Source organism: Scyliorhinus torazame, chromosome 6 (assembly GCF_047496885.1).
Source record: "Scyliorhinus torazame isolate Kashiwa2021f chromosome 6, sScyTor2.1, whole genome shotgun sequence".
Taxonomy (NCBI): Eukaryota; Metazoa; Chordata; class Chondrichthyes; order Carcharhiniformes; family Scyliorhinidae; genus Scyliorhinus; species Scyliorhinus torazame.
The window spans coordinates 261,168,960-261,182,461 of NC_092712.1; the positions used below are offsets into that span (position 1 = coordinate 261,168,960).

The 13,502-nt window shown below is 45.2% G+C and overlaps 1 protein-coding gene and 1 long non-coding RNA gene across 9 annotated transcripts in view; one reads left to right on the top strand and one right to left on the bottom strand.

The window, feature by feature from the left end:
- jarid2b (jumonji and AT-rich interaction domain containing 2b) overlaps nucleotides 1-13,502 on the bottom strand; it is a 594,617-nt gene that overhangs the window by 6,376 nt on the left and 574,739 nt on the right. The gene's annotated exons all lie outside the window — the stretch shown is intronic.
- On the top strand, nucleotides 6,119-10,635 carry LOC140425396 (uncharacterized). The gene is made up of 2 exons (XR_011947849.1): nucleotides 6,119-6,237; nucleotides 10,229-10,635. It is a non-coding gene; the product is annotated as an uncharacterized lncRNA (long non-coding RNA).

Genomic DNA, 13,502 nt, shown 5'->3' on the forward strand with positions numbered 1-13,502 from the left:
AGCGGTTGAGGAAATGTATTCAGAACTACCTGCAGGTCAACGACACGGGGCAAATATCAGCAGCAGTGCTCTGGGAAGCACTGAAGACGGTGGACAGGGGGGAGCTGATCTCGATACGGGTTCGTAGGGAGAAAGTGGACAGGGCAGAGACGGACCGACTGGTAAAGGAGATACTACAGATCGATAGGAGGTATGCGGAGACCCCAGAGGCAGGGCTTTTAAGGGAATGGCGGAGGCTACAGGCGGAGTTCGGCTTGTTAACCCAGGGAGGGCGGCGGAGCAGCTGAGAAAAGCGAGGGGGCGATCTATGAGCATGGAGAGAAGGCCAGCAGAATGCTTGCACAGCAGCTTAGGAAGAGGGAGGCAGCCAGGGAGATAGGGAAAGTAAATGACAGAGATGGGAACTTGGTTGGAGATTCAGCAGGGTGAATAAGGCGTTTCGGGATTTCTACAGTAGGCTGTACAGGTCGGAACCCCCTACGGGAGGGGATGAGGCACTTCTTGGAGGGGCTGAATTTCCCAAAGGTGTTTGGGGAGCTGGCAGAAGGGCTGGGGGCCCCGATCGGGTTGGAAGAGATAGTGGAGGGTCTGAAGGCCATGCAGTCGGGGCCGGACTGGTACCCAGTGGAGTTTTATAAAATGTTCTCTGGGATATTGGGGCCGGTGTTGATGAGGATGTTCAATGAGGCAAGGGAAAGAAGGGTGCTGCCCCCGACAATGTCACAGGCCACGATTTCGCTCATTCTAAAGCGGGACAAGAACCTGGAGCTGTGTGGGTCCTACAGGCCGATATCCCTGTTGAATGTAGATGCCAAATTGCTGGCCAAAATCTTGTCCTCCAGGATTGAGGATTGTGTTCCAGACGTTATTGGGGAGGTCCAGACGGGGTTTGTTAAGGGTAGGCAGTTGGTGGCCAATGTAAGAAGGTTGTTAAACGTGATCATGATGCCCCCGGAAGGTAGAGAGGTGGAGGTAGTGATCGCAATGAATGAATGAAATGAGTAAAAATCTCTTGTCACAAGTAAGCTTCAAATTAAGATACTGTGAAAAGCCCCTAGTCGCCACATTCCGGCACCTGTTCGGGGAGGCTGGTACGGGAATGGATGCAGAAAAGGCTTTTGATCGGGTAGAATGGGATTATCTGTGGGAGGTACTGGGACGGTTTGGATTTGGGCGGGGCTTTATTGACTGGGTCAGGTTGCTGTATCAGGCTCCTGTGGCAAGTGTATGGACGAATAGGACAACATCGGACTATTTTACACTGCACCGGGGGACGAGACAGGGATGCCCCCTCTCCCCACTGTTGTTCGCGCTAGCTATAGAGCCATTGGCAATTGCGTTGAGCCTCAAGGGGCTGGTCCGAGGGGGGGGGGGGGATGCCACAGCGTCTCGCTCCATGCAGACAACCTGCTTCTGTATGTATCGGACCCAATAGAGGGGATGGAAGAAATCATGAGGATTCTAGGGGAATTTGGCCGGTTTTCGGAGTATAAGCTAAATATGGGGAAAAGTGAGATGTTTGCGGTCCAGGAGAGGCGATTGGGGGAGCTGCCATTTGGATTAGTAGGGGGGGAAGCTTTAGGTACCTAAGCATTCAAGCGGCGCAGGAATGGGACCGGCTGCATAAATTAAATCTGGCCCGACTAGTATACGCGCTTCTGTGTTCACTGGCTGGGAGGGTGCAGACGGTGAAGATGACAGTCCTCCCGAGATTCTTGTTTGTATTTCAGTGTCTCCCCATCTTTATTCCGTGGTCCTTTTTTAAACAAGTCAACAAAGTGATCACTGGCTTCGTTAGGCTTGAGCGGAGTCGGGGAGAGGGCGGGCTGGCGCTGCCAAATTTTAGTAACTATTACTGGGCAGCGAATATTGCCATGATCAGGAAGTGGGTGGTGGGGGAGGGGTCAGCATGGGAGCGCATGGAGGCGACTTCATGCAAGGGCACCAGTCTGGGGCGTCGGTAACTGCGCCTCTGCCGTTCCCCCCGGCACGGTACTCCACCAGCCCCGTGGTGGTGGCGGCCCTTAGAGTCTGGGGGCAATGGAGGAGACATGTTGGAGCATAAGGAGCATGGTCCGGTCCCCAATCTGTAATAATCACCGGTTTACCACGAGAAGTATGGATGGGGGGGCTCCGAATATGGCAGAGAGCAGGGATTGAGAGGATGGTGCCTATGTTTATGGAGGGGAGCTTTCAGAGTACGAGGGCGCTGGAGGAGAAGTTTGGGTTGGCGAGGGGAAACAAATTCAGGTATCTGCAGGTGCGGGACTTCCTACGTAAACAGGTGTCAACCTTCCCACTCCTACCGCTAAGGGGGATTCAGGACAGGGCAGTTTCCAGAGGGTGGGTAGGAGAAGGGAGCGTCTCTGACATTTACAAGGAACTTATGGGGTCGGAGGAGACGAAGACCGAGGCGCTGAAGCACAAGTGGGAGGAGGAGCTGGGAGGAGAGATAGAGGATGGTCTGTGGGCGGACGCGTTGAGTAGCGTCAACGCGTCCGCAACATGTGCCAGGCTCAGCCTGATACAATTCAACGTCATTCACCGGGCTTCAGTGGCCCGGATGAGCAGATTCTTTGGGGTGGAAGACAGGTGTGCAAAATGTGCGGGAGGACCAGCGAACCACGTCCACATGTTCTGGGCATGTCCGAAGCTTAGGGGATTTTGGCAGCGGTTTGCAGATGTCATGTCCACGGTGTTAAAAACAAGGGTGGCGATTTTCAGGGTGTCGGAAGACCCGGGAATCCAGGAGGAGAAAGAGGCAGACGTTCTAGCCTTTGCTTCCCTGGTAGCCGAGAGACGGATACTATTAGCTTGGAGGGACTCAAAACCCCCAAAGTCGGAGACCTGGCTATCGGACATGGCTAGCTTTCGCTGTGGAGAAAATAAAGTTCGCTTTGAGAGGGTCACTGTTAGGGTTCGTCTGGAGGTGGCAACCATTCGGCGACTTCTTCACGGAAAATTAATCGTCAGCAGAAGGGGGGGGGGGGTTACTTTAGCTTCGAGTAGGGGGTTAATAAAGGTGGGACATGTAAGGAAGGGCTTTTGCGCTATATTTATAGTTTCATGAACATAGTTTATTTTGTTGTTGTTACAATACCAAAAATACCTCAATAAAATGTTTATTAAAATAAAAGTTTGTAATAACACACTATTGGACAATCTACTGGTAAGTATGAACAAGACCCGTTTGACTGATGACAGTTCAAACCATACACGAGGAGGTATATGAGATACATAATGGTCCAGAAGTTGCTGGCAAAATAACAGCACATTTTAATGGCTCCATATGTTAGTGTGTAAATTACACAGCAAAATCTGGCAAGAAAAAAATACTCTTGAATTGCAAATTACCAAGTTGTTCAACAAAAAGTCTGCATGTTCTCCTAGTGACTGTGTGGGTTTCCTCCCACAGTCCAAAGAAGTGCAGGTTAGGTGGTTAGGCTATGCTAAATTGTCGTTTGTGTCCAAAAAGGGTAGGTGGAGTTACGGGGATAGGGTGGAGATGGGGGCTTAAGGTGCTCTTTCCAAGGGTCGGTGTAGACTCAATGGGCCGAATGGCCTCCTGCACTGTAAATTCTATAATAATTTGCACCACTCTGCTGATCACCTCACAAAACAACTCACCCTCAACTTGCACGTTTTTTAAAAACAATTTGCTGGAGTTACACATTAATTTGGCCACGGAAAGTTAGGTTGGTATTTAATAACACAAGCATCTTTTTCATCAACATGATAGTTACTAATGCAATGCCAATCAACCTCTCCAGAATAAAGGGAACAATGTAAACTAATTAGTTTCATTCTTGCATGCAGTAATCTTGGAGATTTAAATTTTACAATTAATTTAATTTTTTTGTCTTTTTTGCCATTCAGTTTTTCTTTCCCTTTTTATTTTTGTACCTGACTGGACTCAAATGCTTCTCTATTCCAACTGCATTTACAGGATATATTTTGAGCTGCGTGGGGAGGGTAAAAGGGGCACACAAGCCAAATCTGGGTCAGTAATATATTCCAATCGGAGGTTGGCCATCAGATATCACCAACCATCACCTCAAACCTTCTGCTCAAAGACAGAAGTCAAATCAAACTAAATGCTTTTTGTTTAGAAGTGAAACAGTTATGTATTACTGATGTGGTAAGGATAACATTCTGACAAGAGTACTTCTGACAAAGACTCAGACCAGGTAACTTACCAGCTTCCCAAAAGCTGGTACACAATATGGAGGGGAGCTTCAAAGCAAAAAATTAAAAGGATAGATTATCTACCAGACGGAGTCTTTTTCATTATTTGTACGGTGTCTAACCTTCGTAGTGGTTCAGGTTCTGGGGAAATCATATTTTGAATTTGCAAGCATGCAGACAGATAATGCCTTAAAACCCCAGGGCCTTCACTAATCTGCCTGTTTATTTGACACTTAGCTAAACTGATTTGAAAATTGAGACCACTTGACAAATCGACACAAAAAAAAAAAAATCAGTCAGGACACTCGGTCCCAAGTTGTAAAATTGTGGCAACAAGCACTCAAACGCTCAGTTGAGATCATGAATACACACACTTCAAAGAACAATAAACCCTCAAAAGCAATAACGGTCCTGGGGCTGGATTCTCCGTTCGGCGACGCCAAAATCTCGTTTGGCAAACGGCTGGAGAAACCAAGTTCCCGACCAAATCAGGGGTGGCGCCGCTTTCACGATGCTCCACCCCCTCCATAGTGGCATATTCGCGCCACGTATCGACGGCCTCAGGAGATTGATGCCCAATGCTCCGCCCCCAACCAACCGAGTTCTCAACGGCGTGGGCGCGTGTGGTCCCACTCGTCGGGAACTCGGTGTGGTGGCTGCGGACTCAGTCCAGCGCCGCCACAGTCGGGGGAGGGCCGATCCGCGGCCAGGGGGGACATTATTCGGGGCTGGGGCACTGTGGTGGAGCGGTCCAGGGCTTGCGAGCCGGCTGAAGGGGGGAACTATTTTGCGGTCCGGGTCCGCAAACAGCCGGCGCCATGTTGCACGGCGCGGCCGCTGCAGGCCACCGCCATGCGCGGCCACGGACCCGGCAATTCTCTGAGACGTATCAGCAGCTAGTGCCGGGTGCTCTATGCTGCCGTCCTGCTAGCCCCCAGCAAAACAGGGAATCAGTAGCCGTTTTGCGCCAGTCTTGCCACCGTTGTCGGTGAATCCAGCCCCTGGTTTTCAGAAGGCTGATACAATGTACATGAATCAGATTGAAGCAAAGAACATGCAGAACAATATAAACCAGCAAAGTAAAAGGAAATTTGACTATTTCTACATAGATGCATGCAACCTGCTCCTTGAGGAGCCTTGAAAATAAACCTTCATTTCTTATGCTATTGCAAAAGCAAACTAGCACAGCTTTTCCACTGGCTGTATGTAGATTGACTGTTTTCTGAAGTAAGCTCATTTTTTGTAGTATCCAATCCAGGTTCTATTAACAATACACTGAAAAAAGCCCATTAACAAAATTGCACTTCTTTAACTATATTAAATAGTTATTAATTCCCCCGAATCCTGAAAGAAAACAATCTGCATCTTATATGCTGCAAGTTTGGCTGGAAAGTTACTTGGTAATATTCATGCGAGATGAGAAAGTTGAAAGTGCTCTTTGCCCCTTCTCTACACACCTCTGAAGCAGCACGCAAGCTGGTATGGACCAGAATAATTCGGATTGATGTTGCTGCATGTTTCAATCAATTGCTTTAATATGTATGAATTATACACACTACTGTGTACAAATGAGTTTGTTCTAAGGAGCACAAGTTTTCTTTAATCAATGTCTATACATAAGCAATAATCAAAGAAGCATTTGAAACAGAAGCACGTTAAGATTGGGGGGCGGGGCAAATGATTACAGTTAGCTTTGCAGATGACAAAAACACAGCACAGCACGATGTATTACAGGAACTAAGAAATAGATTAGTAACAGCAGCAGGCAGGAACTTTGGACAGAAAGTGAGCATTGGCAAAGCCAAGTGACGCATTTTTTAAAATCAGCAAGAAATATTCATTCTTCACAGAAGAAAAGGAACGGGAGCAGGTGCAAGAATTCAAGTATTTAGGAAGCATATCTGCTGACATAAGCAGCAATCCCTTTTAGATGCTGTCGTTCATGGCAGTCTTAGAAGAACCAGGCAGTGCAAGAAATGGGCTGTACAGTGAAGGGAAATTGGAGGAAGTGTTGCCCATCGTCCCTCTCAGACGGAGGTAAAACAAGAGCAGGTGAGTTATCCCAAGTATCCTGGCCAATAATTATCCCAAATCAACATCCCAAAAAACAGATTATCTGGTCATTAAATTACTATTTGCGGCAGTACAAAACCAAGAAAGGCTTAATTTGGCAAGGGCAAGTTGCTAACCGGAAATCTGAATAAACAACAAGTAACTTGTAAAGAATTTTGATATGGAGTGTTGTTTTGTGCGGATGTAAGACTTGAACCTTACGGAAGGTGACTGTCAACTTGCTAAATAGTTTTGAAACGTGGGTTTGGAGGAGAAAGGAACAGTTGGACAGAAAAAGTAAACAATGGAGTGTCAAGAGGAATGATTGAGTAAAGAAATTTACTGAATGTAATTAAATAAGGCAGAGAGACTGGGTGGGACACATCATAAGAGAAAAGAGGCATATAAGAGACATTATGGTGGGCCATTATGACATTATGGTTTCAAGCAAAAAGAGGAGGAAGGAAGAGAATATCAATGCTGGATGGCTTGACAATGCAAGGAAGTTAGGGGCAAATTAAAAGAATAGCACAGGATAGAGAGATGGAAAGAATACCCTGAGCCAAGGACCTGCCTTAGGGCAGAGCACACATGGTGGTGATGATGAAAGACAACCAACCATATTCTCTGAAGCTAAGTGAGGCTGTTACCAGACTCCTGAATGACCCTCTTATGGACTGAACTGATCTCTCCACTCATCTTCTCTACTGTGTAGCACTACACTCTGTACGCTTCACCCGATGTCTATATTTACATTGTGTATTTATCGTATGTCCTCTTTTCATGCATGGAAAGATCTGCCTGGACTGTGTGCAGAACAATACTTTTCACTGTACCTCGGCACACGTGACAATAAATCTAATCCAATTGATTTAAGCATCCCTAGCAGGCAGAAATTTAATACAAAAGCAGAGTAACGTAGATGCAAAGGGAAATAAATAATATGTGAAGAGAAAAAGATTGGCAAAGGCAATTGTAGGTCCTTTACAGTCAGTAACGGGAATTTATAATGGGGGACAAAGAAATGGCTGAGCAACTAATTCTTTGTTTTGTCTTCACAAATGAGGACTCAAATGACATACCAGAAATGTTAGAGAACACAGGGTTTAGTGAGGGGGGGACTGAAGGAGGTCAGTATTAGCAGAGAACAAAATAGTATGGGGGATTGAAGGCCGATATATCCCCTAGGGCCTGATAATCTACACCCCAGAGTATTTAGGGAAGTGGCCCTAGAAATAGTGGATGGATTGGTTGTCGTCTCTCAAGATTCTATAGACACTGGAACAGTTCCTACAAATTAGAGTGTAGCAATTGTAACCCCACTATTGCAAAAGGAAGGTCGAGCGAATACGAGGAATTCTAGATCAGCAAGCCTGACGTCGGTAGTAGGGACAATTCTAGATTCCATTATAAAAGATTTAATAGCAGAGCATTTTGAAAACAGTGGCAGGATTCTTGTCGGGTCTAGTTGGTTGGGGGGGGGGGGGGGGGGGAATTAATGACAGATGCAATATAATGTGGATAAATGTGAGGTTATCTACTTTGGTAGCAAAAGCAGGAAGGCAGATTAGTGTCTGAAAGGCTATGGGTTAAGAGAGGGGAATGTGCATTGAGACCTGGCTGTCCTTGTACACCAGTCTCTGAAAGGAAGCATGCACTTGCAGCAGGTGGTAAAGAAGGCAAATGGTATGTTGGCCTTCTTAGCGAGAGGGTTAGAGCAGGACGTCTTGCTGCAATTATACAGGGCCTTGGTGAGGCCACACCTGGAATATTCTGTGAAGTTTTGCTCTCCTTATCTGAGGAAGGATGTTCTAACTACAAAGGGAGTGCAGAAAAGGTTATAATGGTAGACTGTGCATATTAACTACAGTGAAGGAGCTAGAAATTAACACGGAGAAAGAGCAATGTGCTCAAATAGCGTCAAGACAGAAACCATACACAGTAACTGGTGTGCGCAGCGTATGTGAAAATGATCATTCAAACTTAAAAAAACAGGGTTGTTATAACGCTCAGAGGATGATAGGAAACGCCACAAACAGTGAAGGACTTAACTGGAAAGAGGAGGAAAGGTTTAAGACAGTGCATCACAAAAGAAAAAATATGTAGGAAGAGTTATTAGGCCTTTCACAATATAAAAATGTTGTAAAAGAGTTCCATAAAATCTTCTGGGTTAGAAATTTGACTTGTAATAAAAAGATTAGAAAAAGAGAACTAAAAAAAGCCCACAACAAAAGTTAAAATTTGCTGTGAGAAAGAAATGCGTAAGTGTTTTCTCAGCGTGCTCTATTCCTATTTTAAAGAGGAAAATTTTCTGAGTGTTAATTGTACATCAGATAGGTTTCATTGTAGGCAAGTGGAACCCCTATAAACAAACACAGACTAACACTGGTTGTTGGGTTAGGCAGTATGTTGTAACCTGCTCCTTTAAGTTTGTTAACTGTTTGCTCTACATAGATATTAACATAGCTGCTACTGTTGAGATACTTTAGTCATGTTTTGGCTTTTCAAGCGATTTAAACTGCATGAATATCTCCTTGGGCTTGTGACCTGGGAATATCACATAAAATTTGGCACTTCATGAGTTCATAGCCCATAGTTGTATCAAAGTGTGAAAATGGTTGATTATGTTCATTTCGATTAAGATTGTGCACTTAGAATTTGAAAACATTGAATTATATTTTAAGTTAAAGATATTGGTGGGGGGTTTCTTTTGACTAAAGCTTACTTGCCAACTGTGAACAGAACGATGTTTAATCAATATGAACTTTTCAAAGTACTTCCTGAATTGGAGTACAGCTAAAAAATGCTATGGCTTTCTGCAGTTTATTAAAAACACATTGTCTCCTTTTAAGTCAATTCAAACATTTACAAATCACTGTCACTACAAGCCGGAGACCTGATAATGTGATTGACTTCCCTTGAACTAATCTATGACAGAACAAAAGGAGAAAAATATTCTGTCCTTTTTCTACAGCTGCTAGCTGCAGCAGTGTTTTCGTATAAATGTTTCTTTAAAAGACTTGTGCGAGTGTTCTAGAGCCCACAAGCTATGGGCCATTTTGTGCTAAAGGACTTTGTTTTACTGAAAAGAACTGTCTTTCAAAAAATGATTGAATAAAACTAAGGGAAAAAAGTAATTTATTGAGGGGTTAGTAAGCACATAATTATGCTATCTTGATTACTTAATCTGCACTATATAGTGCAGTTACTGTTTTGGACTGAATTATTATGGAATTGATGTTAAATGGCCTATTAAATTGCCAAAACGAAGCTTTTATTCTGATTGTTGTAAATTAAACGAAAGACGAATTCTGGCAAGATGCCTCACTCACAAATAATTAGCATTTTGAATTTCTGGCCAATGTCAAGGTCCTGGTGATTTGAGGAGGTTCTGACTGTTTAATTATCTTAGTGGCACTTGATAACGGTGGTTTATATTTAATTTACCATGTAACTGTCATGTTGGGTGTCCTAATACACAAATGAGCCAACACGGCTGTGTTGATTTTATTATGTTAACTAACAGATGCAACTAACTATAGACTTGGGTACGTTCGCTACCAGCTCACCTATGGACCGAGCCCCATCACTAATGTTGTTGAGGCACTCAGCACATGGCCTATGTCTGAGTGTCACGCTGCAAGCTCTGTGACCCCAGCTGTCTCCTACCAGAATGAGCGGCAACTCGTGTTCCCCCTTTTATAGTGCGTGTGCTCTTACTAGTGATTGGTTGCGATGTTGTGTGTGTGCTGGTTGGTCCAAATGCCTGTCCATCAGTGTGTGTGTGATTGCACCATGATATGCTGATCTGGATATCATGACAGTAACAACTTTTGTATTACTGAATCCAGGTTTATTGTGTATACTAAATAGAAGTTCCTTAATTTTAAGTAGATATTCCCCCAGTGACAGAAGGAAGTTATGATTTGATAAATTAACCCCTTGGGCTCTTAAGCAAAGCCTAATGGATTTGATTTTCTCTTTTAAATAGGTGTCCACGATGAGAATACTGATGCCACAGCAAGAGATTCAACAGTTTTAATAATTGATCAGCAGACATCAAATGTCACAGCATGGTGACGATCTGGATGATTTTTTCCTTTCAAGGGCTCCGAATGATCCCATTCAAGTTCAATTGTTATATTCCATCTGGTTATCTCGAAAATATTGCAAGCACTTCTGTCTCAAATGTAAAATCACCAAGTTTTGGCATCATTTGTTTCGGAAATTGGAATTAATCCGATAAATTGATGCGAGTTGCTATTTCAAGCGTTCAAAGAGGAGAAATTCACCTAACGTTTATGGGGATAATCATTTTCTTCAAAAACAGTGAGGAATGTGGTCTAGGTAGTTTCTGTGAATCAAGGAAGAAAGAGGAAATAAAATTGACCATCGAGACCCAGCAGTCCAACAATAGTCTTCTTTGGCATTGAGATATTTTGAAATGATAAAACATGGTTACAATGCAGCAGGTCATATTTAAGAAATAATATATCCCCTAAAAGCGAATAAAACAAAAATGTGCAAACAAGCTAAAGTTAAACAAAGTGGGAACATTGGATCTATATTTTAAAGATACAAGAACGTTGCATTTAAAAATATAATTTCATTCAAATTTTCAACATTTTAATAACAAATAAACAACCCCAATGCCATCCCTTGACAGCAACCAGATCCCCAAAGTGTAAGATAAGCAAACCCCATCTCTTTGGACCCCTCGCCTGTCCCTCTGAGAACAAATTTCACCTTCTCCAAATACAGGAACTCCAATAGATCCCCCAGCCACCCCAAGGCAATGGGGTGTGTGTGTGTGTGTGTGTGTATATGGGGGGGGAGAAGAGAGAGAGAGAGAGAGGTGCTAAGACATCTGCTCCCGCACCCGCCTGCAACTCTGGCAGGTCTGAGAACCTCAGATATGGTGCTGAAAAACCCCAAAAATTTCTCCAATTTCAGGTAGGACCAGAACAGATGGACATGGCCCCTTCCACACCGCTCGCAACTATCCTCCACCAACCGGCTGATCCTTGCCTTTGTTAAGTGCACCCTGTACACCACTTTTAATTGCATCAACCCCAGCCTTGCGCACGAGGTTAAGGCATTGATACTTCGCAGCATCATCCCACTCTTCCTCCCACTTGGTCTTAATCCCTTCCATAGGCATCTTATGCTCCTCCATGATCCTACCGTAAATCACCAAATAGACCCTACCCTCCTGAGCATGTGATCAGGTGTGTAGATGAGGGTAGTGCAGTTGATGTAGTTTACAGGGATCTCAACAAAGTCTTTGACAAGCTCCCACATTGGAGACTTATAAATAAGGCAAATGCACATGGGAAACAGGGTAACTTGATAAGGTAGACTCAAAATTGGCTTATCTGTAGGAGACAGAGGGTGAAGACAGACGGGTGCCACAAACATAGGCGCAATCTCAAAGTTCTCCAGAACCGCAAACAAGTAACTCCACTCCACACTGTCAAACGCCCTCACCACATCCAAAGTCACCACCACCGCCAGCTCCCTTCCTTCTGCCGGAGAAAGTACCACATTCAGCAGCCATCGCACATTCAACAAAAGCTGCCTGCCCTTGATGAATCCCATCTGATCCTCCCCTAACACCTTCGGAAGGCACTCCTCTAACCTCACCACCAACACCTTAGCATCCACGTTCAGTAGAGGAATGGGCTTGTACGACCTACACTCCACCAGATCCTTCTCCTTTTTAAGTAATAGAATCAAAGGACTTACAGTGCAGGAGGCCGCCATTTGGCCCATCGGGTCTGCACCAGCCATTGGAAAGAGCACTCTAATTAAGCCCGCACTTCCACCCTTTTCCCGTAACCCAGTAACCCCACCTAACCATTTTGGACACTAAGGGCAACTTAGAATGGCCAAACCACCTAGCCTGCACAATTTGAACTGTGGGAGAAAACCGGAGCACACAGAGGATACCCACGCAGACATGGGGAGAACGTGCAGACTCCGCTCAGACAGTGACCCAATAGTGACCCAAGCGGGAATCGAACCCAGGATCCTGATGCTGTGAAGCAAAAGTTCTAACCACTGTGCTATCATGCCGCCCATAACAGTGAGATGGAAACCTGTACCATCGTCTCCAGCAATGCTCCCCTAACCATCACATCATCAAACATTTCTACCATCAGTGGTGTTAACTTATCCTTGAATTGTTTATAAAGTTCCACCGGGAATCATCTGGCCCCAGCGCCTTACCTGACTACATCTTCCCTATCACTGCCTGCACTTCTTCCACCCCCATTGGTTAATCCAATCCAGCCCTCTCCTCTTCCCCCACCTCCGGACACTCCAGATATTTTCCTCATCCTCCAGTGGCTCTGACTTATACTTCCCTATAAAAGTATTCAACTCGGGACTTCCACTTGTGACCATGGAGTGATTGGTCACATAAAGGGCTGTTCCTGTTGAAAGTCACAGAAAAGGGCTCTTTTTACCCAGATCCAGGTGGAATTTTGATGAAAAGGCATAGGTGAATGTTAGAGGAGTAGTTTACCCCTGGAATGGTATGTCTTCTGATCACCAGACCCAGCAGAAAACAGAGAGGTTTGGCTGGAAAGTTGAAACAGTCTTGTGCTTCAGACAGTCTCTTCCAACATGCAGGCGGGGGAGGGGCAAGCTGTAAGGCCCCAGATACAGGAACTGATGACTTTTATCAAGGCGGAATTCCATGAACAGAGGAAAGAAATGCATGAGGATCATGCAAAGGTCATTGCAGAAGCTGTGGCATCCCTGAAGAGTACTTTTGAGCGGATGGAGAAGTGTTTGGAGGTGCAGGGGTCACAGATTCGGGAGACTGAAGGAGTGATCTCGGACCACAGCGATCGTGTGGTGGCTCTGGAGGCGGAAGTGGGGCTCCAAGGAGACCTTTGTGAAACGCTGAGGGGCAAACGTTGAGGAGCAGGAGAATACCTCAAGAAGACAGAACCTGCGAATAGTGGGCCTGCCTGAAGGAGTGGAAGATGTGAATGCCGCGAGGTACGTCTCGAGGATGTTGGCGGGTCTGGTGGCAGAACGGGTGCTAGATAAGGCACCTGAAGTGGACCGAGCGCATAGATCTCGGAGGCAAAAGCCTAGAGCTGGGGAGCCGCCGCGTGCGATGATCGCGAGACTCCATAAATTTGTGGAGAAAGAGAAAATTCTACAGTGGGCCAGAGAGAAGCTTAGCTGCGACTGGGAGGAAATAACATCTGGATTTATCAGGACATCAGAGCCGAGTTGGCAAAACGGTGGGC